The sequence below is a fragment of the Balaenoptera acutorostrata genome, chromosome 1 (assembly GCF_949987535.1).
Source record: "Balaenoptera acutorostrata chromosome 1, mBalAcu1.1, whole genome shotgun sequence".
Classification (NCBI taxonomy): Eukaryota; Metazoa; Chordata; class Mammalia; order Artiodactyla; family Balaenopteridae; genus Balaenoptera; species Balaenoptera acutorostrata.
Window position 1 is genome coordinate 2408103 of NC_080064.1, and position 21465 is coordinate 2429567.

At 60.7% G+C, this 21465-nt stretch overlaps 1 protein-coding gene across 6 annotated transcripts in view; it reads left to right on the top strand.

Moving 5' to 3' along the window:
- The window catches only part of TP73 (tumor protein p73), a 69295-nt gene that overhangs the window by 26988 nt on the left and 20842 nt on the right, over positions 1–21465 (top strand). Inside the window, exon 4 of one of the 6 annotated variants that reach the window (XM_057544342.1) lies at positions 2041–2117. The exons of the other annotated variants lie outside the window; for them this stretch is intronic. The gene's annotated coding sequence lies outside the window, so the exon portion shown is untranslated. The remainder of the gene's footprint in view (positions 1–2040; positions 2118–21465) is intronic. 6 annotated transcript variants of the gene reach the window in all.

Here is a 21465-nt window from a genome sequence, read left to right on the forward strand (position 1 = left end):
GGTGACCAAGCAGATTACTTCCTGCCGGGCCTGCAGGTTCCTGAGCAGCACCCCCGGCCCTGTCAGGAAACAGACCATTGGGGACCCCCGGGACGCCCTTAACCGCTGCTTCAGTGGCCGGTGGGAACAGGCAGAGTGGGAGGGGCCTCGCCCGAGGAGCCAGTCTGTCCCGGGTTCGAGTCCCCATGTCTCTGAGCCTCGGTGCCCTCACTTGGGGAGCTGGGGTGACAGGCCGTGTGGGGTCCCAGCAGAGGCTCCGCCAGCCCTGTGGGGCCTCGGACCACCCTCCTCCCATGCCGGGCAGCTGAGGAAGCCAAGTCGGGCAGTTAAAGGAGAAGGAGAAGGGCCCCTATGGGAGCACTTGGCCCCTCGGCCTCGGAGGAGTCCCAGAGCAGATTCTTGGTGGGGACGCTGAGCTCCCTGAGGTCGCTGCTGCCAGGGTCCACCGCACCACAGGGCTGAGATGGTGCAAAGGGCGTCGGGGGCTCGGAGGTCAGATCCCACCCCTGCCTCTTGTTTGCTTGGAGAGCTTTTTGACCCTCTGGGCCTCAGTTTTCTTGTCTGTAGAATGGGCCAGTGAGGATCTAAGCCAGGGTTGCGAGGATGACTGATGGTGCCTGACCTGTAGGAACGCGTGACAAACACTAGACGTGATGGTGAGACCAGGGACAAGGGCTGAGTTTAAGAGAGCTGTTCCCCCTGGAACCCAGAACAGTGGAGCCAAGGAGGGCCCGGGAGCAGCTGCTTCCAGCCCCAGAGCCCGCTGTGCCAGGGAAGGACCTGGCGCCCCAGGCCCACCTTGGGGCCCTTCGGTGGAGCTCCTGCCCTGTGTGGTGGCCTCCAGTTCTAGCTGTCCCTGTAGACCCCGGGCGGCTCACCCACAACAAGCACCTATAAAATAGGCCCCCACCTCCTGCAAGAGGAGAGAGGGGAACACCTGGCCTCCTGTGGGCTCGAAAGGAGGGCTGCCCAGAGGACATGAGGTGGGAGGTGACTCCTGGGCCCCCGGCGGGTGCTGTGACAAGGGGAAGCTTGTAGGGTCTCCCCTGGCCCTGGAGGCCCTCACAGTCTGGGAGGAGCGTGGACAGGATAAAGCCCCCCATGGTGAGCGCTCATGGGGTCCCGAGCAGGCAGCGGCCATATGCACCCCGTGCTGGGTCTGGGCCTGGGCTTTGGGCCATCCTGGCTTTCTGATTCTCAGTGTCCCTCAGGACAAAACGGGGGCAGGGGGACTTCCTTGCCGGTCCAGTGGTTAGGACTTGGCGCTTTCACCGCCGAGGGTCCTGGGTTCAATCCCTGACGGGGGCACTGGGATCCCAAAAGCCTCCAAAAACACGGAAGGGGGCAGGGCTCTGGCCAGCTGTGACGATGCACAAAAGGTGGAGATGGAGGAAAGGGGAGCTCGGTTGAGGATGGGGCTGGCGGGCTCTCCTCCCTGACCATCCCTTCCCTGTCTCCCCCGCCCATCCTCCCGGAGTCTGAGCGCCTCCTGCCACCCTGGCTGCCCATGCCTGCCCGCTCCCTGCATCCCTTCCCGCCTCTCCTGCCGCCTTTCTCTGGTGACAGCTGTTGTGGGCGCCTGGGCCGTAGAGGGGGCTGTGTCTGGGGGCTGATCCACCCTGGAGCCCCGCTGGCCCCTCCCCAGGTGCCCAGTGAGCTACGCAGGAGACAGACACCAGGGTTAGAACCTGCAGCCACTCGGGGGCTTGAGACCCCAGCGGTCACCCAGGACAGGCCTTCCTGGCCTGGGGAGGGGGCGTTTCTCCCCAGGCCTGGGAGCAAGGAGGGCACAGTCCGGCATGTACACTCCCTGGAGCAGGAATTGTCAGGGAACAGAGCCAGCCCCCAGAGGGGTCAGGTGGGCCGAGGGAGGGCCTGCTGCCCCCAGGAAGCGGGGGTGGAGCTCAGGGACAGAGAGCCCCGCCAGCCACCAGATCACAGAGCCACCTGCCTGTGGGTGTCCGGAGGTGATGTAAGGAGTTTGACCTGGAGCTGACACATCACTGGTGCCCTTCTGGTGACTCACCCCTTCCTGCACAGGTGGGCCGTGCCAGAAAATAGCCCCCCTGCCCTGCTGCCGCGAGTCCTGCGGAAGTGGTCAGTGAGGTGGAGCCCCGGTGAGTTAAATTCAGAAGAGCAGGCGCCGAGGGCCCGGTGGGGTGACTTGGGAGGGCAGCGCTGGCAGCTGAGAACTAAGCCAGGAGGAGTTCCTGGGGACAGAGGCCCCGGCTCCCCCGTCCCTGTCCCCGGATGGCCAGGATTTTGGATAAATGCACAGGAAGCGGGTGACGCTCTGGGGCAGATGCCGGAGCTCCGGCACTTTGAGAGCTGGAAACGTGCTCTCATTCATGCTGGGAATCCCAGTCTGGCCCAGGCTCACACTGTGGGGACCGTGCTGGTTCTCAGGCCGCAGGTGCCCCCGCAGTGTGGGTGGGGCGTGGCGCCTGTGCCTTCAGTGCTTCCAGTAGGGCTCAAGAGAGGAGGTCTTCCCGACCTGACCCCGCCTCCCTGTGGGCAGCCTCCGGTCTGGGCACACGTGTGGCCAGCCCCTCCTGGGCCCTGCCTTGTGCCCTGCAGGCCTGAGCCCCAGAGCACAGACCAAGGCCGAGGCTGCCCTTCGGCCGTGCCAGCCGTCCAAGGTCCCTCGGAGCCCTGGCCTTCTGCCCAAGGTCTTTGCCTGCATGCTCACACTCCTGCTGTATTACTCAGCTGTGCTGCGTGACAAATCACCACCAACGGGGGGGCTTAAAGCAGCACCCGTTTATTATCTCATGGCTTCTGTGGGTCGGGAGTCCTGCATGTCCCCACTGGACACCCTGCTCAGGGTCTCACCAGGCTGTACTCAAAGTATCAGCCAGGACTACCATCTTGTCTGAGGCCTGGGACCTCTTCCAGGCTCTGGTGGTTGGCAGAGTTCAGTTTCAGGTTCTTGCTGGCTATTGACCCAGGGCCACTGTTCTCAGCTTCTAGAGGCCGCCCGCCGCACCCTGCCACGTGGTCCCTCCACAGCCTGGCAGTTCGCTCCTGAGGCCATCAGGAGGAAGTCGCCCTGATTAGGTCAGGCCCACCCAGATAGCGTCCCTTTTGATCAACTCGAATTTTGCCCAATGTTGCACAACGCCCTGTGCTTGACCCCAGGCCCTCCCCCTCCTCTCCTACCTACCTGTGTGTCCCTCCATCCAGCCACCTGCCAAGCCCCCTGGCCCTCTTGGGAGAAGCCCTGGCAACACCCACAGGAATCTCACTGACCGACAGTCCCCCCCCCACCCCCGGCCCTGGCCTTCCCGCCTGCGGGCATCCTGGGCAGGAAGGCTCTCGGCCACTGCCTCTGGCCAGAACTTTCAGCCTGGGCCCCGCTGCAGACCCCCTTCCTGAACATCGGTCTGCCCCACAAACCTTGATGTCTCATTGTGAGTGAGGGACACCTGTGCATTGGGAGTAACAGCCATGGCCACACGCAGTCACGGGGGTTCAGGCCGCGTGTGCTGAGTTGTACTTTTGGCTGCAGCCGCCAAGGCCCCCAGAGCCTGAGCCGGGGGCTCCCGGCCCAGCCCCTTGGGGGCAGCGCCTGGCTGCTCGTCCCCTGCCTGGGATCCCCCTTTCCCTCAGCCAGAGGAGCTGGGGGGCTGGACACGTCGCGGGCTCCTCGGGCTGGCCTCCCTCTGCAAAACCCCACTGCTCCCAGCTCCCCGGGGTGTGCCGAGAACAGGCCGGGAGAGAGACGGGGTCTCCGTGCCGTCTTCTCAGCACCTTGCGAGTTTTTCAGCTCTCCTTGGGGGGTGGAAGCAGCTGGGCTCTGGGGGCTTGGAAACTTCACATCCACTTTCACGTGATCTGGGCCCGGTTGATCTTCCAGGGATGATCCCGGCCCCATGCCAACTTTGTGTCAAAGATGGTTAAGTTAGAGTGGATGGTTCCTCCAGAAAGGGAGTGGTGGTGACCACCGCGAAGCCGCCGGGGAGGCGGGGCCCCATCTCTGAGCCCCTGGCAGTGCCGTCCGTGCACTGCGATGGGCGGGGCCCCAGCGGTCCTCCTTCTGGACCACCTCCCTCTCATTCCGGGGCTCGGCAGCAGTGGGGACACGGCCAGCGGCAGGCCGGGCAGCATCTGGGGCACGGGCTCTGGGCTGCATGGGCCACACCCAGCTGCTCAATCCGTTGCCAGGCTCCCTGTGGGGTCCCGCAGGCAGCAAGTCTCCCCGAGTGCGTCTGGTCTCTGCTCAGCCCTTTGGGGCAGCCCCGGAGGACCACCGCATTCCCCAGGCAGGAGTGAGATTCGCTCCACCCTGGGCGCAGGGCCGGAGGCACCATCTGTTCCCTGCGGGGAGGCCTGGCTCTGCCTCCCGAGCTCTTGAGGGCCCGGGCTGGCCCCCTGATGCTCTGGGGCGGAGGCCTGTGGCCCCCAGGGCCTCCCGTGGGCAGCATCTCAGAAGGAGCCAGGCGCAGCCTCACTGTGGAGGCGGCACCGCGGCCGCCCCCTCCCTGCGCCGCCGCCTTGGTGCGGTCCGACCCAGCAGTGGGCAAGCTGAGGCCTGCCCTGGACTTTGATGAATAGTCATGAGGAATAAAGGGGTGGGCCGCCCGTTTTGTTGTTAGATGCAGCTAGTTGACAGCACCAAGGCAGATGGAGAGGGCCAAAGTGCCCACGGCCAGCCCACATGTTCTGGAGCGTCCTGTGCTTCTGCCCGCCTAGCCACGGAGCCTCTCTGCCTGGGTCCACCCTGCCGGGCGGCTGCACCCCTGCCCCCGGCTCCCCGGTCACCCATCCCCATGCCTCGCCCCGCAGCACGCCAGCTCCGCGGCGTGTGCAGACCCCCGGGCGCCCACCATGCTGTACGTCAGTGACCCCGTGCAGCACTTCGCCTCGGTAGGTGCGCTTCGTGCATCCTTCTCAGGGGGCCTTGGTGGGGCTTTCGCCGTGGTGGAGGATTCACAGGGCATCCTCTTGTCTGTCGCCCTGCTCGGCACCTGGCCGGATGGGATGCCGCCATCCGGGGTGAGCAGAGGCAGGCAGGAGGCGCCGAGGGGCTGGGGCCGGCCCCGGGCACGGAGGCAGGTGCCTGCCCATCCTGGAGAAGCTCTGGGGACCAGTGCCCACTGGCTGGGCAGGACCAACAGCCAGGGGGAGGAGGGTGGGTGGGAGTCTGGTCAGCTGGTGGCCCTCCCCGGAGACGTGCGGGTTTCCCTCCCTCCCTGGCTTTGGGCTGTCCGAGGCTCAGGGTGGGCCGCCCCACCTGCCCAGCCCTGCCCCTGGCCGCAGGAGCTCAGCGTACCCTGGGGGTTGTCTTTGCTCCCTGGGCTCTGGCTGCCTGTTAGGCTGCTGCCACCTGTTCCCAGGACAAGAGCATCCTTACCTGGGAAGCTGCTCATTTGGCTGCGGGGGCAGGAGTGTTTCCTGCCGGCCAAGCTGCAGGTCAGGGGCTCGCAGAAAGCTGACTTTGAGGTGTCCTGTTGCCCCTCACGATGGCAGTGGGCTGGGCAGAGGGAAGGAAGGGACCGCAGCTTGTGCCTGGCCCCTGTGGCCTGAGCCCCAGGAACCTGGGCTCATTTCCAGGTGTTCCCAGTCCCTGGGGCCAGCAGGCACCAGGCTGCTAGTTGAGCAGGTTGAGGTGGGGCTCAGCTGCTCCCCACCGGGCCTTTTTCCTGCCAGGGAGGTGGATGGCGTGGGGGCCATGGGTACCACCTGCCCTGCGGGAGACCCAGCAGTGGGCAGAGGGCTGGGATGGACAGAGTCCAGGTGTCCCCAAGCTCTGCGGGCGGAGGACAGGAGCCATGAACGCAGAGCCACAAAGAGCTGCGGTCTCTTGGCCCCGTGCACGCCCAAAGGTGTGTTTGTGTGCGTGTGTCTGAGCGTGTGAGTGACAGTGGGTGTGTGTGCTGCTGTTCGCATTGTGTGTTGGAACAGGTACGTGTGTTTGTGCCTGCAGGTGGGTGTCCCCAGGCAAGGTCATGGGAAGAGTGAAGCCGTGTGTGGGACCCAGGAGGGGTGAGGGGTGTATGGCCCGTCTACACGGGCTGACCCAGGCACTGGCTCCGTTCACTCACATCTGGAAGCTCCATGGTCTCTCCCACCCACGGCATGAGCTTTTTATCTGAAACCCAGCCCTGGAAAAGGGTGCAGCCCCGTGCGGGCCACAGCTAGAGTCCTCATGGCTCCCTTCTATTACTTATTCCGTTACTGATTCATTTACCCACTAGCACCTGTCACTGGGCTCATACAGTGGCCCGGGGCTCCCCGGGGAGCAGCCTTGTACCCCCAGACTCTCCATGAAGACGGTGCGTGAGCCGGGAGGGACTGTCTCCCTGCTGCCTGGGGGTCTATAGTCACACACGGAACCCAAGGCAGAGCCAGAGGCCCGGGGACCTGGAGACCAGTGTCCCTGCCCGGCCAGCTGAGAAGCCCCGCGGACATGGAGGACGCTGGTATAATCTTTTCTCTCGAATGAAATGGGTGTCGCAGTGTAAGTCAGCCGAGGCTGCAGCTCATCGCCTTTCAGGGAGGGGGAGGGGTCAGTGATGGGAGGCACGGGACCCCCGGCTCTGGGCCTTGGAGTGTCGCCTTCCTGCAGGAGCTGTGGGCAGCAGGGGGCCGCTGGCGTCCACCCTGATGCTGCCGCCGCCCCGCCCTGGGGACCGGCAATGGCCAACCCCATCATCACCCGGCTTCCTGTAGACCCAGGATGCCTGTGGCCTGTTCATTCGTTTGGTCAACAAGTGCTTAGAGCAGCTCTGATGGTAGGTAGAGGCTGCCGGAGCCCCTTCCGGGCCAGGTGGGCTGGGCTGGGTCGTACTGATTTGTGAAAGTGTCTCCGTTTCCGTCCCAGAGGGAGAGTATTTGTGATCTTACCACTGCATGCAGAGGGGAAGTGGTATGAACAAATAGGGTTGAACTTGAGGTCATGCGGTCGCCTCTGTGGTTATTGGGAGCCCACTGGGCAGGGAAGGAGGCGTGGAGCTGCAGGATGCTGTTGGGACCCCCGGCTGGGTCTCCTGGGGGACCCACCTTTCTTTTTTTCTTTACTTCTTTTTTTAAAAAAATATTTATTTATTTATTTGGCTGCACCGGGACCTTTAGTTGCGGCATGTGGGATCTAGTTCCCTGACCAGGGATCGAACCCGGGCCCCCTGCATGGGGAAGCACAGAGTCTTAACCGCTGGACCACCAGGGAAGCTCCCAGGGACCCACCATTCTGAGCCCCGTAGCCCGTGCTGTGCCGACGGCCCACAGCTGCCTGGTCGGAGCTGGACAGCCCCCTGCCCGTGGCCCACTTACTGGGGTCCTTCAGCTGGTGCCGGGGTGGGCTTGCTGCTGGTCCAAGCACCTTCTCCCACCTACACAGACCGGCAGCTCGCGGGGCAGGAGGGAGCCAAGGGCACGCCCCATGGGCCCCTTCGCAGATGGGATGAGTGCGGAGAGCGCCCAGACTCTCCAGCTTTCCCCGTCCACTCCTCTTTCGGGTGGGCGTCCAGGGACCCCACCCAGCCGCCTCCCAGGCTCCTGTTTCACGTGTGTCCGTTTAGACTCGCAAGAGATGAGACGGGCAGTGCTGGACAGCGCTGGCTCCCCCATGCCTGCCTCTGTTGACGGGCCAGGTGCGTCTGGGCTGCAGGGTCATCGAAGGCTTGGTCTCGGGTGACTGGGCCTGGCCCCATGCCACCGTCCCATGGGCCAGGCTCATGGGGGGCGTCGTAGGTGTGTGCCCTGAGCTGGGGTAGCATGGGAGGGCACAGCGCTTGGATCTCACGTGCAACCTGGAGCAGGGTCCCACCCGTCGCTACGGACGGGACAGCTCCTATAGGAGGGGCAGCATCGGACAGGAGGACCCCAGGAGGGAAAAGTCAATCCGTGCTTTAAGAAATATTCGCTGAGTGCTTGCTACTGCATATGAGGGCACACGGGAGGAGGACGTGATCCCTCGTGAGTTCTAGAAGCTGCCTGGGCTGCAGTGCTGAGAGCAGACCACAGGAGGGCAGGGCAAGGCTGGGAGCCGGCTGGAGGCCCGGGATGGAGAGGGATGTAGGCACCTTGGACCAGGTGGGAGCAGGGGAGGGGCTGAGAGCCCTGGGGTTCCAGACGGACGGGATCTGCTGATGGGCTGGGGGTTTGGACCCAAGTGACTGGGTGAAGGGAGTGATCACTTATTCAGCTGGGAAACTGAAGAAGTGGGATTTGGGGTGAAAAGTAAGCGTTCTGCTTTGACTGTGCTGTGTGTGAGACGCAAGCAGCAGACGGACGGAGGACGGTGGGAGGTGGGATGGAAGGAGAGCGTGGAGTTCCTGACGCCACGGGAGGGAGGGAGGGGATGTCCGGTGGGGCTGAGGGCAAAGCAGGTTGAGCCCAACAAGGGCCGCCCAGGGGACTGGAGGCATCGGGGTGGTGGTGGGAAGTGGTCAGGTGAGGGAGGCTGTTTGACCTCTGGAATAAGGGCAGGAGAGGACCGAGGGGAATGCCCAGGGTTCTGGAGCCTCGCGGATGGGAGGGCGGTACAGAGCCCGGGCCGCACTGGCTGGAGCAGCGGCTTGGACCCTTCGGGGCAGGTGTCCTGCGTGCTGGAGGGTGTGGGTGGAGGTGACCACTGGGGAGTCTGGCACAGGTAGGGTTCACATTCAGGGCGGGGTGGGGCCCCACGCAGGGAGAGGAGCTCCGGGCTTCCCAGATCAGAGCTGAGCACAGGGAGAGACGCCACCAAGCAGACGAGAGGGGCGGCCTGGGAAGCTGGGGGGAGGGGGCGGCACGATGCTGAGAGGTGGGAGGCGGAGAGGACAGAAAAGGGACGGGCCTCTGGGGACCTGGGCAGGAGGCAGTCACGTTCCGTGGCTGGGAGAGGACAGAGCTGAACTGGGAGCAGGGTGACCCTGGGCTGGGGACGGAGCTACCGTGTGCTGAGAGGGTGCAAGGCTCTCGGGGCTGGGGGAGGGACTGACCTTTCCAGAAGGAGATGCCAGAGCCTGATTCAGGGGGACAGAGGGGTCACCCCATCAGCCGGGCTCGCCGGCCCAGCCTCCTGCCCCTTCGCCAGGTTCTAGGTCTATCCCTGCAGCGCCAGCCCTCTGGCATCCCCACTTCCATGTGCATACATCCCCCTCCGCCCCCCATGGGTGACTGTCCCGTCTCAGCTGGCGGAAAATCCACCCTTCCGTCCTTCTTTCACTTGGCCAACACCTGGGAGCTGTTCCTGGCCCCTCCTGCGGCGCCCAGCATCCTGCTCATTAGGAGCCTGTCAGCCTGACCTGGATCGCGCTGGCCCCGTGCAGCTCCCACTCGACTCCGGAGCTAGAGGGTCCCTCCTGCGTTCAGTCCCCCATGGGCTCCCGGAGGGAGGGTTCTGCTCCTCTGAGCAATGTCCTGCCCTCGGCCTTGCGGCTCTCTGGCCCAAAGGCTTCCCCCTCTCACACATCTGGGTCTAGACCTCCCCAGTACCTGGGCCGCCAGTGGCGTCTGCCTCGAGAAGCCCCACTGGCCTGGCCGCCCCCAACTGGGTCGCTTTTGTCTTCTTCCTTTGTCTCCAGCCTGTTCTGAAGCCCCTCGTGCTCACTCGCTGGTTCTCTGCTGTCCTCTCCTCATGGGAGTTAAGCTCTGGAGGGTGCAGGGTACGGGCTGCGTCTCTGTGCCCACCGCTGCCTCCCAGGACCTGGGGGGTGCCCGGGAGATGTGTGTTGAAGGGCTGAGCTGCACCCCCTGCCAGGAAGCTGGTCCTGGCTTCAGAGCTGGAGGGAGGGGCTGGGGTCGGCCCTCAGGACTCACTGAGTAAGTCCAGGCGGTCCCTCCCCCAGTTCTGCGGGCTGCCCCCTCCTCCCCTCTGTGCCATCCCGCAGCACCCTCCCTGCGCCTTCATTGCACTTGTCACGATCGTCCCCACTGAGGAGGGCCGCCGCCCCATGACGGCCCCCTCGGTGTCCTCAGTGTCTGGTGCAGGTGGGGCGTGCTTAGCATCTGCAGGATGGACAGACAGACGGACAGAGTGATGGATGGATGAAAGGATGTCAGGGGACACGTGGATCAGGCTCTGGGGGTGCAGGCAGGGGGTGAGAGGGCAGACCGCCCCCCAGTGGTGCTCAGGGAGGAGAGGGGAGCCCATACCCCTGCCGTACCCCTCGAGCTGGGCCTGTGACAGGTCACCAAGCTCCCCACTTCCCTTCCAGGCTCTCAGCGCCCTGGGAGGCGGGGCATGGACTGGGATCGTTTCCTGGTGGTTAAAAAAAAATCTCTGCGTCCCATGGGTCACCTGCCTGTTCTCGGGCAGCTCCGCAGAGCCGGGCAGGGGCGCAGCCTGAGACCCCAGACCCGCTGCGGGACCCTGTGGAGGCTCTCGGGTTCAGGCTGCGCCCTCACTGTCTCAGCAGCGCCGTCTGCAGGCGGAGGCTCCAGCTGCAGGTCCTGCAGACACACGCCTCCCTGGCAGCCCAGCGCAAGCTGTGGAAAGTTCCACATGGCCCTGGCTGGGACTGGGCAAGGCCCTGTGAGAGGAGAGAGCGTATGTGCATATTTTCAGGAGGAGAAGGAGCCTTTCCCCCCAAGCACAAGTCGAATCTTGTTGGCATTTCCATCCGTTTAATCACAGACTCCTGGAGATGCTGTGGGAAATACCAGCGGGATGGAGGTCCCGCTCCGAGTGGGACGGGTTATCTCCCAGCCGGAGCCCAGACGGCCTGTCAGTGACTTACCTCTGGGCGAGGCTGCACCCAAGCCCAGACACGCCTGCCAGCGAAGATCGCGGAGTTGGAAGTTTCATTCTCTATTTTTTGAAAGTCTGGTTTTGGTATCCTCCGGGGAGCATGGGGACACTGGGGGTCAGAGCAGACAGAGAACGCCAGAGGAGGGGGCACCTGGCTGACCCTCCCCAGGTAGAGCCTCTGAGATCAGACCCCAGGGCCTCAAACCTGGGGTGACGGTGGTGACAAACAGACACACGTCTGCCCCACTCTAACCCTAACCCTAACCCTTCCCCAGCGTGGGAACAGGATGAACTGGGTCACGCAGGGTAGAAGCTTGGGTTAGGAGGCGCTGTACCTGGAGTGGGAGTGATGGGCTGGGGGCCTCACTGCAGGAGGTGACAGCTGAGCAGGAGGGGAATGGGGAGGGGCCACAGGGCAGAGGGCCCGGCAGAGCGCGGGGGGCAGGGGGGCTCCACCTGGTGACCTTTGCACCCAGACCCCCTCCTATTTGGATCCACACTGGTCCCGTGACGAAGACGCAGATAACACTACAGCAAGTCCCCTTACATACGAACCTTCAAGCTGCGAACTTTCAAAGACGTGAACGTGCGTTCTTGCATCCAGTCACGTAAGTTAGTTCATGTGTCTGGCGTACATTGTCACATGCGTGCATCCTCTACAAGTGGTTGTGCTTTTGTGTACTTTCCTGTACAGGACTGAATAGAGTACAGTAGTACAGTATCTTTATTTCAAGCCCAGGATGTCCGGAAGCAAGCGTAACAGCAGCAGTGATGTAGCTGGTACTGTTGAGAAGCGCCAAGAGAGACAAGAGGAAGAAGTAACTGAAGAACCGAAGAGATTCACGACGCAGGAAATGGCAAGGGGATTTGCTCTATTTGAGGAGGCGCTGTTAGGTTTTGAGGCACAAGATGCAAACGTAGAACAGTACGTGAAGGTTGCAGCAGCCGTTCAGAATGCAATCCAGTGCTACCGTGTCATCTAGGATGAGAAAAAAAAGAGCTACTACCCAGACATCACTGGATCGTTTTTTCAAGGGTAGATGGAATTGAATCCACCAAGGAACCAGAACCTGTACCATCAGCGTCAGGTGTGAGTGAAATTGCAGCTCCCCGTCCGTCTCCTATTGCTGACGATCCTTCACCTCTACCATCTCCCACCTCCTCTCCCTCCTCCAGTTAGTAGCTCTTCTTGCCTGTTCACTTGACGCCAGCCCCTGTATGCCAGTTGTTGTACTGTACTACTGTACTTTTCAAGGGACTGTACTGTAAGATTAAAAATGTTTTCTTTATTTTTTTGTGTTTGTTTTTTTTAAACTTTTTATTTTTTTTAATTAATTAATTTATTTGGTTGCACCGGGTCTTAGTTGTGGCAGGCAGGCTCCTTAGTTGCGGCTCGCCAGCTCCTTAGTTGTGGCATGTGAACTCGTAGTTGCGGCATGCGTGTTGGATCTAGTTCCCTGACCAGGGATCGAGCGTGGAGTTTTATCCACTGAGCCACCAGGGAAGTCCCTTGTGTTTGTTTTTTATGTATTATTTGTGTGAAAAGTATTATAAACCTATTACAGGACAGTGCTATATAGCCCATTGTGTTAGTTGGGTACCTAGGCTAACTTTGTTGGACTTAACGAACAAATTGGACTTACGAACATGCCCTTGGAACGGAACTCATTCGTTATGTAGGGGACTTACTGTATTTACCAGATTTCCAATTTTTGCAAAGAGGTCCCCCGCTGGACCACACAGCCAGGCCTTGCACTGGGCCTCGGGCAGCTTGAATGCCGGTGCCCAGAGGCTGACCTTGGGAGCAGCCTGGAGCCTGTTCCCTCAGGGCTGTGAGGGCGCTCTGCAGGCCCTGGTGCAGCGCTAGATGCAGGGTGGGTGCTGAGGCCGCAGGGGGAGTGGGGCGCAACAGACAGCGCAGGGGTAGGCAGCGTGGGCATGTCTGCTGGGACCCAGCAAGCTTTGGAGGGAAGGAGGGAGGGAGGGAGTTCGGAGGAACTGCGAAGCCTCAGGCTGGTGGGTCACCACCTTGCACATCTGGGAAGGTCACGGGTAGATTTTGCTTGGAGCTGCATTTGGGCTTCTTGGGGTTTTCTTGGGAAACATCCTCACTCCCCGTTGTCAGGAGTCTCAGGGAAGGCGTGGAGGACACCGATGGGGCCAGCTCGGCGGCCGGGCCTCCCCTTCTGGGGTCTCGAGGGTCCCCTGCCTGATCCCTGTGAGCCTGGCTGAGGTCACAGAGTGAGAGGATCCTTAGCGGGGAGCCCAGCCCAGCTGCCGCCAACTTGCTGGCTCCGCACAGAGCAGCCAGGGAGACCTGCTTCAGCTTCTAGAAAGAGCTGAGGGTCAAGGGCGTGAGATACTGCACGCGCTTAGCCAGGGTGGCCGTGGAGCATTTGCTGTGGCTTCACAAAGGCGTGGACAGTTATTTTGGAGGCTTACGGCCAGAGGAAAAGGGATGCCCCCCTCCCCCCAATTAAAAAAGACAAACCTTGATCCTTTAGTTCATTTCAGTCTGGTGGGACCTTAAATGCTGCTGCTCACAGGACCCTCCTCTGTTAAAAACGCACAGGCTGGGACTTCCCTGGCGGCGCAGTGGTTAAGAATTCACCTGCCAGAATAAAAAAATAAAAAAAATTAAAAAAAAAATTAAAAAAAAAAAGAATTCGCCTGCCAATGCAGGGGGCACGGGTTCGAGCCCTGGTCTGGGAAGATCCCACATGCCGCGGAGCAACTAAGCCCGTGCACCCCAGCTACTGAGCCTGCGCTCTAGAGCCTGCGAGCCACAACTACTGAGCCCATGTGCCACAACTACTGAACCCCGCGCACCTAGAGCCCCGTGCTCCGCAACAAGGGAAGCCACTGCAATGAGAAGCCCGCGCACTGCAACGAAGAGCAGCCCCTGCTTGCTGCAACTAGAGAAAGCCCGCACGCGGCAACAAGGACCCAACGCAACCAAAAAAAAAACAAAAGCAAAAACCAAAAAAATAACTTCTCCAACCCTTTCATAAGAAAGGGATAAAAAGGCCCAACCCTTTATGGGATAAAAAAGGTCCAACTTTCATCTATTAAAAAAAAAAATACACACAGGCCTCTCCTGGAAGGAGCAGGGACACAGGTGCAGTCCCGGAAAGTGCCCCCCAGGGACACTCCTGGCTTCTCTAGAATCCGGCAATTCAGCCCCAACCCAGTCCCACGGGCAAACCAGCGGCAGCACAGGCGCCCTGGGACCCAGCTGGCAAGCGTTCTGCTGCTCGGCCACTGTCTCCAGGTCCCCCGGCCTCCTCTCGAGAACAGAGTAGGCAGTGGCCAAGCCATGTAGCCAGGCCACTTGGAAAAGGCAGGGCTGGGACAGGCCAGTGGTGGCTGGGTGCCCTGGGATGGGCGGGGACCCCAGCACTCCCTGGAGGCAGGACCAGGGCGCTGTCCCACCGGGCAGAACTTCATCCCTGCCTGACGGGGAAGGGACAGCTCTTTGTCAGACTGTCCCCCTCCAGCCTGCCCTCTGCCAGAAGGGGGGCCATTTTAAAGAGCCAGAGGCAGGTCCTCTCCCCTCACCCCCCACTGCCAGCTAGCTTGGCTCCTGTGGGGACAGGAGCTCCTGGTTAGCAAGTGCTCCGTGCCACTTCTCTCTCCAAGATTCGCCTCACACGCCGGCTGTCCTCAAGGCTCTGATAAGGTCTGCAGTCGTGCCGTGGCGCACACTTTGGGCACCATGGACTGGACTGCGGGACAGCTGCCCGTGTGAGCTGCAGGTGTCCTGGAAACTCAGCCGGTTCTTAATGCAGAAATAGGAGCTAGAATAGGAGGAAGGTGTCTGGATGGGTTGTACACTCTGATGGAGGGAAATTAGCTTAGTAGGAGCCTCTCATCTCTGAGGTCGGGGCTTCCGTGCTGAGGAGAAGTTTCTCTCTCCTGACCCTGCTCCCTGGACGGTGGGGATTCTGTAATTACGTGTCTCATCCTGGGTCCCTGTTCACGCTGGTTGCCAGCCTGCCCTCGCCGCCGGGCAGCCTCCTTTGCACTTTCGAGTTGTCCTGTTATTTCTGTCCCTTGCTGAGTCCCTCCTGATCCTTTCTGGGCGTGGAGGGAAGGGTGCGCTATGACCTACTGGATCATTCTCTGCTGAACTTAAGTAGCACTGGGGGTGGGGGGGGGATGGGCCCAAGCTGCCAGAAAAGGTCAAACCTCCCAGGGGGCCCTCTCCGAGACGGGCCCTCAAGGCCTTGGGTGGGTGCCCTGAGTGATGGTCTTCTGACCACACCTTGAAAGAACATTAAAAGCGTGAAACCTCCATTTCTGCCAGAAATGCAGAAGAATGCAGGATGAGTGAGCTGGCCTTCCTATGGCTTAGAAAAGAAGGAGCCAGAACCAATGTTTCCGCGATAGCCATCCATGTGGTAGCTCCCAGGACCGTGGCCATCCATGCCCACCTGGGGGCAGGTAGGGGGAGAGGGAGCCGGTAGGAACAACAGCAGACACGTCTGTGCATTCCGTGTGTCGGGCGCCATTCTCAGCTTCTTAGTGTATTAACTGCTGGGCCCTCACAGAAGCCGTTGGTAAAAGGTGGGCACGGATGCGAACCCACATGGGTGTGCATCATCATGTTACTGTACCCAGAGAAGCAGCGGAGGAAGTCCTCAAACACCAGAACAGGTGGAGAGAGCCTGGGTGGCTTCAGGGAGGAGGTGATCCTCGAGAGGTGGTACAGGTAGGAGAGACAGTATTGGGGGTGGGGTGACTAGCACGAGCAAAGGCCCTGTGGTATGGACCTGCAGTGTCGAAAGGAGGCTGGAAACTGGGGCTTCCTGGGAGCTCTTATCACTGCCCAAAGGCGAGTGAGTCCTGTCTTTCGAATCTTTGTGTCCTTGCGGCCGGGACAGACAGATGCTTCCTGAGTCAGTGTTTGAGCTCCACGTTCCCCAGCTGCCCCCGCTTGGCCTAGCTTCGAGCCCCCTCCACTGGGTGAGGCAGCCTGAAACCGTGAGCCTTTGGGGACATAACCAGAGTCGTTTTAAATTTTACTGACAAGTTTTTCTGTTACCACGTTCACTAAAAAAAATAAGTTTTACTCCGGAGAGCACTTGTGGTACCTAAATGTAAATCTGTGCTGGGTCCCCTGGCTGCACGTCACAGCCCGTCTGTACTGTCCTTGTCTAATCTTAGCATCCTGGAGCTTTGCTGAAGGTGGTCATGGACGCAGGGAGGCTAGAGATTAGGAGGGAATGGGACAGAAACTGTCAAAGACGGTTTATTTCCCAGGTACATCCCCCAAGATCATTTGAGATGGTTTACAAATTCTAAATAGATAATCACATAAAATGGGATACTTATAAACCCACAAAATCCAGCTCACAATGAAAGGGTTGATCTGGTGGAGCGGGAAGAGCCCAGGTCCTGGAGAAGGCTGGTTGGGACGGCAGTCTGTGGGGGTCAGAGGAGGATGCAAGGGGCCGCCTCCCTGCCCTCACGGGGAGGTGGCCGGCCCCTGGGCACTGGCGGGGTGCTGGTTGGTGCAGTGTGGTCACTCCCACGAGGGTCTCCTGGAAGGGCTGCCATGGGCTGGAGCTGCCTTTGGCCGCAGCGTGCAACAGCACAGGAGTGGGTACAGTGGGCCTGTGTGATTCGGGGGGTCTACTTGGGAGTTCCAGGGTCTGGTTCATTCAGCCCAGAGTTTCTGAGCGTCCAGTCTGGGGCTAACCTGTGTGCGGGAAGGCCCGCAGCAGATCTGCAGCGACTGGGCAAGAGGCCCCTGAGGCTGGGGGCTGGGGACACGGTGGCGGGGCTGGGGGTGGGCGGGAACTGGGCCGGGATCCCGACCCCGGGGCAACCCCCTTGGGACCTCTCCCCGCAGCTCCTCAGGAAGCCTCCTCCTTTCCCTGGGACTCCGGAGGCTTTGGCAGCGGGATGTCCATTCAGGGGCGGGACCCCCTCAGCCCCTCCCCATTCAACCTCCTCCCTCTGCATATGGGTGACCACAACTGGGGGTCTAAGCCCCGTGCCCCATCTCCGCGTGTGTTCTGGGCCCTGTGTGTGAGCACACGTGTGCACATGGCCCCCCTGGAGGGCCCCAAGGTGCGCCCTTGCCCGACACGGAGCAAAAATAGGCCACTCTGGATTCCTGCCTGAGAGACGCTGACCCCAGGAGCAAGCCTGGCTGCTCTGCGGAGGCTGGGACATAAACCCAGGCACACGGTGTGGGTTTGCAGACGGCCCGCACCTGGAGGGCAGTCTGACCTCCCTCCCCCGGCCCAGCATCTTGCTCTAAGTTGACAGAGAGCATCAGAACACGTTTGTGGAGCAAATGGATGGACCGTCTTGGAGGGGCTGGAGAGGGGCCCCCAGGGCATCGTCCGGCTCCACCGGAGGCACTGAGATCTGAGAAGGAAGTGCTCTCTGCCTCGAGACCCCCTCCCAGAGCTCCAGCCCAGCGCACGGGGCGTAGGGGCCTCTGAGGCTCAGAGGCTCAGAGGCAGGCCTGGTGCTTCCGGGGATGGTGGGGAGAGGCCACCCGCTGGCTCCCGACTCCCGCTCGCTTGCGGCCCTCCTTGGGTCGGGCCCAGGAGCCCTGCACGCGCGTGTAGGCACATGCGGGCCGCCGCGGGCCAGGCGTGCCCCAATCAGCCCACTCTCTTGGGAGTTCTTACTGAAAGCCAGACAAACCAAAAGCGTCCTGGTTTTGCCAGAGGTCCTCCCTGTTGCCAAGTGGGTCTCGTCTCAGCTTCGGGGGGGCCTCTGGTTCTGGAGAACCCCCTACCCCTGCCGGCTTCGGTGCAGCCGCCTTGGGCACGACACTGGCCTCCAGGCTGGCCTCCCCTGGGGTCCAGGCTCCCCTGTTTAGCAGCTGGGTCTGGGTGGGGGGTGGCCCCAGCAAAGCTCCCTGCCTGGCCGGGAAGGAAATGCAAAGTTCCCTGTGGGTAGGGAAGGAAGGGCCTTTCAAGGTGAGGATGCAACACTTCCTAATCTGCGGGTTCCCCAGCTGCGCTCAAAGCCTCAGGGAAACCAGGGGGACAAACATCTCTGCTGTCTCTCCGGGTGTGGGCAGGGGTGTCCCTGGGGAAGCAGGATGGAGGGAAGGAGCAGCGCTGGCGGTCTGCCCCGACAGCATCTGCCCAGCACAAGGCTAGTGTCATCAGTCTCCCAGGGAGAAGGGGGGCTTCCCAGGCCCCCAGACCACAGGAGGCCCCTGAGCCTGCCACCTTGGAGGGCTGGAGTGAGAGGAGAGGAGATGGGACCCTCGCTGGATGATGGACGCAGCGGTCCCACATCTCATTAGGACTCCTGTGCTGGGCCGGCCCGCTGGAAGCCTCCAGGCTCCCTCTTGATCTGGGGCTGCTGGGCGTGGAGATCCTATCAGCCCTGCTGCTTTTGGTTCAATGACTAATTCCCTGGCACTCGCCTCAGATCTGTAAAGAATGTGGACAAGTTAAAATCTGAACACGGTTGCTTCCCCTGAACTGGGAGGCAGGGGCTGTTTGCTCCGCTGGCCTGGGCTGCCCTCCTGTTGGGGATGGAGCCTGGGGGACAGACATGAAACCCCAGGCTGGGCTGTCCTTGTTAGGGATGCGGAAGGCTCCCTGCCGCCCTTGGTGGAGCGAAAGGGAAGACCCTCCAGAGGGGTCATGCTCATCACCTAGAAGAGAAAGGAGCTCTCTGGGGGTTGGGTTGGCAGGCTGGGACCCCTCCCCCCAGGACCCACCAGGTTCTCAGCCTCCTGCAAGAGGGAGAAGCAGACTCACATCCCGTCCTCATTCCTGGGCATTTGTATGGCGGGGTGGGGGGCATCCTGCTGCCCCATCCATCTATCTATCCATCCCACCCCCCTCCCTCCATCCATCCATCCATTCATCCACCCATCCATCCATCATCCATCCATCCATTCATTCATCCATCCATCCCTCCCTCCCCCTCCCCATCCATTCCTCCCTCCCCCCTCCCTCCATCCCCCCTCCCTCCCTCCCTCCATCCCTCCATCCCTGTGCCCACTTGCTCTCTCATTCAGCAACCCTCCTGAGTAACTACTCTGTAATGAGAAACGCACTACAACCCCAAAGGATGTGCTAATAATTAATAATAATAATAGCAATAACAATAATCACAGTTGCGAGTCCCTCACTGGCCACTGATTGAGGACCCTGTCCTGTGCCGGCCGTCCAGTAGAAATGGGATGCAAGCCACACATGTAACGTTGCATTTTCTTGTAGCCACATTAAAAATGGTGAAAAGAAACAGTGAAAATAATTCAAGGATTTATTTGGCTTTTCCCAAACTATGCTCATTTCAGCAAGTGATCAATATGAAATTGTGAATGAGATTTTTTTTTTTAATTTTATTTATTTATTTATTTATGGCTGTGTTGGGTCTTCGTTTCTGTGCGAGGGCTTTCTCTAGTTGCGGCAAGTGGGGGCCACTCTTCATCGCAGTGCGCGGGCCCCTCACTATCGCAGCCTCTCTTGTTGCGGAGCACAGGCTCCAGACGCGCAGGCACAGTAGTTGTGGCTCACGGGCCTAGCTGCTCTGCGGCATGCGGGATCCTCCCAGACCAGGGCTCGAACCCGTGTCCCCTGCATTGGCAGGCAGATTCTCAACCACTGCGCCACCAGGGAAGCCCAGAGATATTTTATTCTATTCTTTTCATTGGCACTAAGTCCTTGGAGTCTGTGCCCTTATGTCCACAGCCCAGCTTAGTTCACACTGGCCACGTTTCCTGTGCCCGCGCGGGGGTACGTTGATGACCCATGGGACAAGGTCTGTCCTTGTCGGGTCTGAAGTCCAGTGGGGAGGCGTAAGCCGGGGGGACGCAGAGCAGTGCCCTCCCGGAGCAAGGGGGTGTGAGAGCACGTGGGGCCCCCACCCGGGCCCTCTGGAGGTGTTGGCTGTCGCTCCCCTCACGCCCACAACGGCCCGGGCCAGGAGAGGTGAGGACTGGCCGAGTCCCTCAGTTGTTTTTATTGAGTTATAATTGGCATACCACACAATTCACTGACTTCAAGTATACAATTCAGTATTTTTAAAACATAGTCACAAAACAGACTCAGAGAACAGACTTAGAGTTGCCAAGGTGGGGAGTGCAGGGTAGGGATGGATTGGGAGTTTGGGATGAGCAGATGCAAACTATTATTTACAGGATGGACAAAAAACAAAGTCCTACTATATAGCGCAGGGAACTATATTCAATACCCAGTGATAAACCATAACGGAAAAGAATATGAAAAAGAATATGCATGTGTGTGTATAACTGAATCACTTTGCTGTACAGCAGACACTAACACAGCATTTTAAATCAACTATACTCCAGTTAAAAAAATTCACAGGTATATGGACCCATCACCACCGTCTATTTGAGAGCATTTTCATGGCCTCAGAAGGGAACACTGCACCTTAGCTGTCACCCCGAAGCCCCACCCCAGCCCTGGCCACCCCCCATCTGCATCTGTCCCTGTGGGTTTGCCATCCCTGGACTTTCATGTAAACGGGAACCGAATGGCGTGTGAGCTTTCGTGTCGGCGCCTTCGTGTGGCGTGTTTTTGCATTTCCTCCGGGTTGTAGCATCAGTAGTTTGTTTCTTTCTGATGGTGGAGGAATAACATTCCGTCACGGACTCGGCAGTTTGTTTATCCACCTGCAAGGTAGGCAAGGCAGTGGGCACTGGGCCCCCTTCGTCTTACAGGTGAAGGCACAGGAAGTTAGGAAGGCCTTTGGGGGGACCGCCGACCAGGGAAGGTGGCCTTAGTGGGGCGGGGAAGTGGGGTCTGCCCAGCAGGGGTCCCCCATCCCACTGGTGTTGGGGCTGTATGTTTACAGGGTGGGGGGAATGGCCCTGGAGGTCCAAATAGAAAAGCCTGAGACCCACCCAAGGGATCTGTCAGATGGCAGTTTCGGCCAGGGCCTTGTGCCAACACCCTGACGGCGTCGCCCAGTCTGGCTGTCCCCAACGGGGAGGGCATGGGGTCGGGCCTGGCGGCTGATCTGCACTGGCTGGCAGTTGGCCGTCAGGGCTGGAGTATCCGAGGAAAGCACCTGCCTGGCCTCTGGGAGGCACGGTGGGGCGGAGGAACGGGGCTGGGGGCGTGGTGGGGGGCAGTGGCTTTGGTAAGAATCAGCCGCCTGTCATCCTCCCTCCCCCTCGGTCATCACCTGTGCTGAGCTTCCTCCAGGCTGGGCAGACCTCAGGAGAGGCTTTCCCTCCCCAGGTCGGGAGGGGGCCCGGGGGCTCAGTGATGTGGACACGGGTGTGCCTCCGGGGTGCTGAGCTGCAGGGGGCTCTGGGTTATGGAGCTCAACCCTCCTGATGTGCAGGGGGGGCTGAGCACCGGGGTCGCCCCACGGCGGGGGTTCTCCCCACCATCCAAGGAACTCGCTCGCTTGTTTTTCAGTCTGGAGGAGGGGACAGAGTGCTTGCCTCTTGGAAGGGGGTGCAGAGCAAAGGGGCCCCTCTCCCGCTGTCCGGTCTGCCTCTCCCCCCAGCCCCGCTAGGGGGACTCCAGGCCCTCTGCCCGCCAGATGCAAGTCCCCCCAGTTCACGGTGCCCCGGCGTTACCATCCCCACTCCAAGCCTCAGTCTCCTCATCTGCAAATCGGGGGCAGTAGCGCCCTCCCTCCGAGCCTGGCTGGCACAGAGAAGGAGCTGTTTAAACATTTGCGGTTAGAGCAGGTCTGGCCCCTGTCAGCTACTGTGTCACCCTCCGAACCGCCTCCTGTTGGAAGCCTCCTGACTGGGAAGGTGGGTCTTCCCTGCCAGCCCTCCAGGGGAGATCTGCTCTGCCCTGGATTCAAGACGCTGAAGCGTG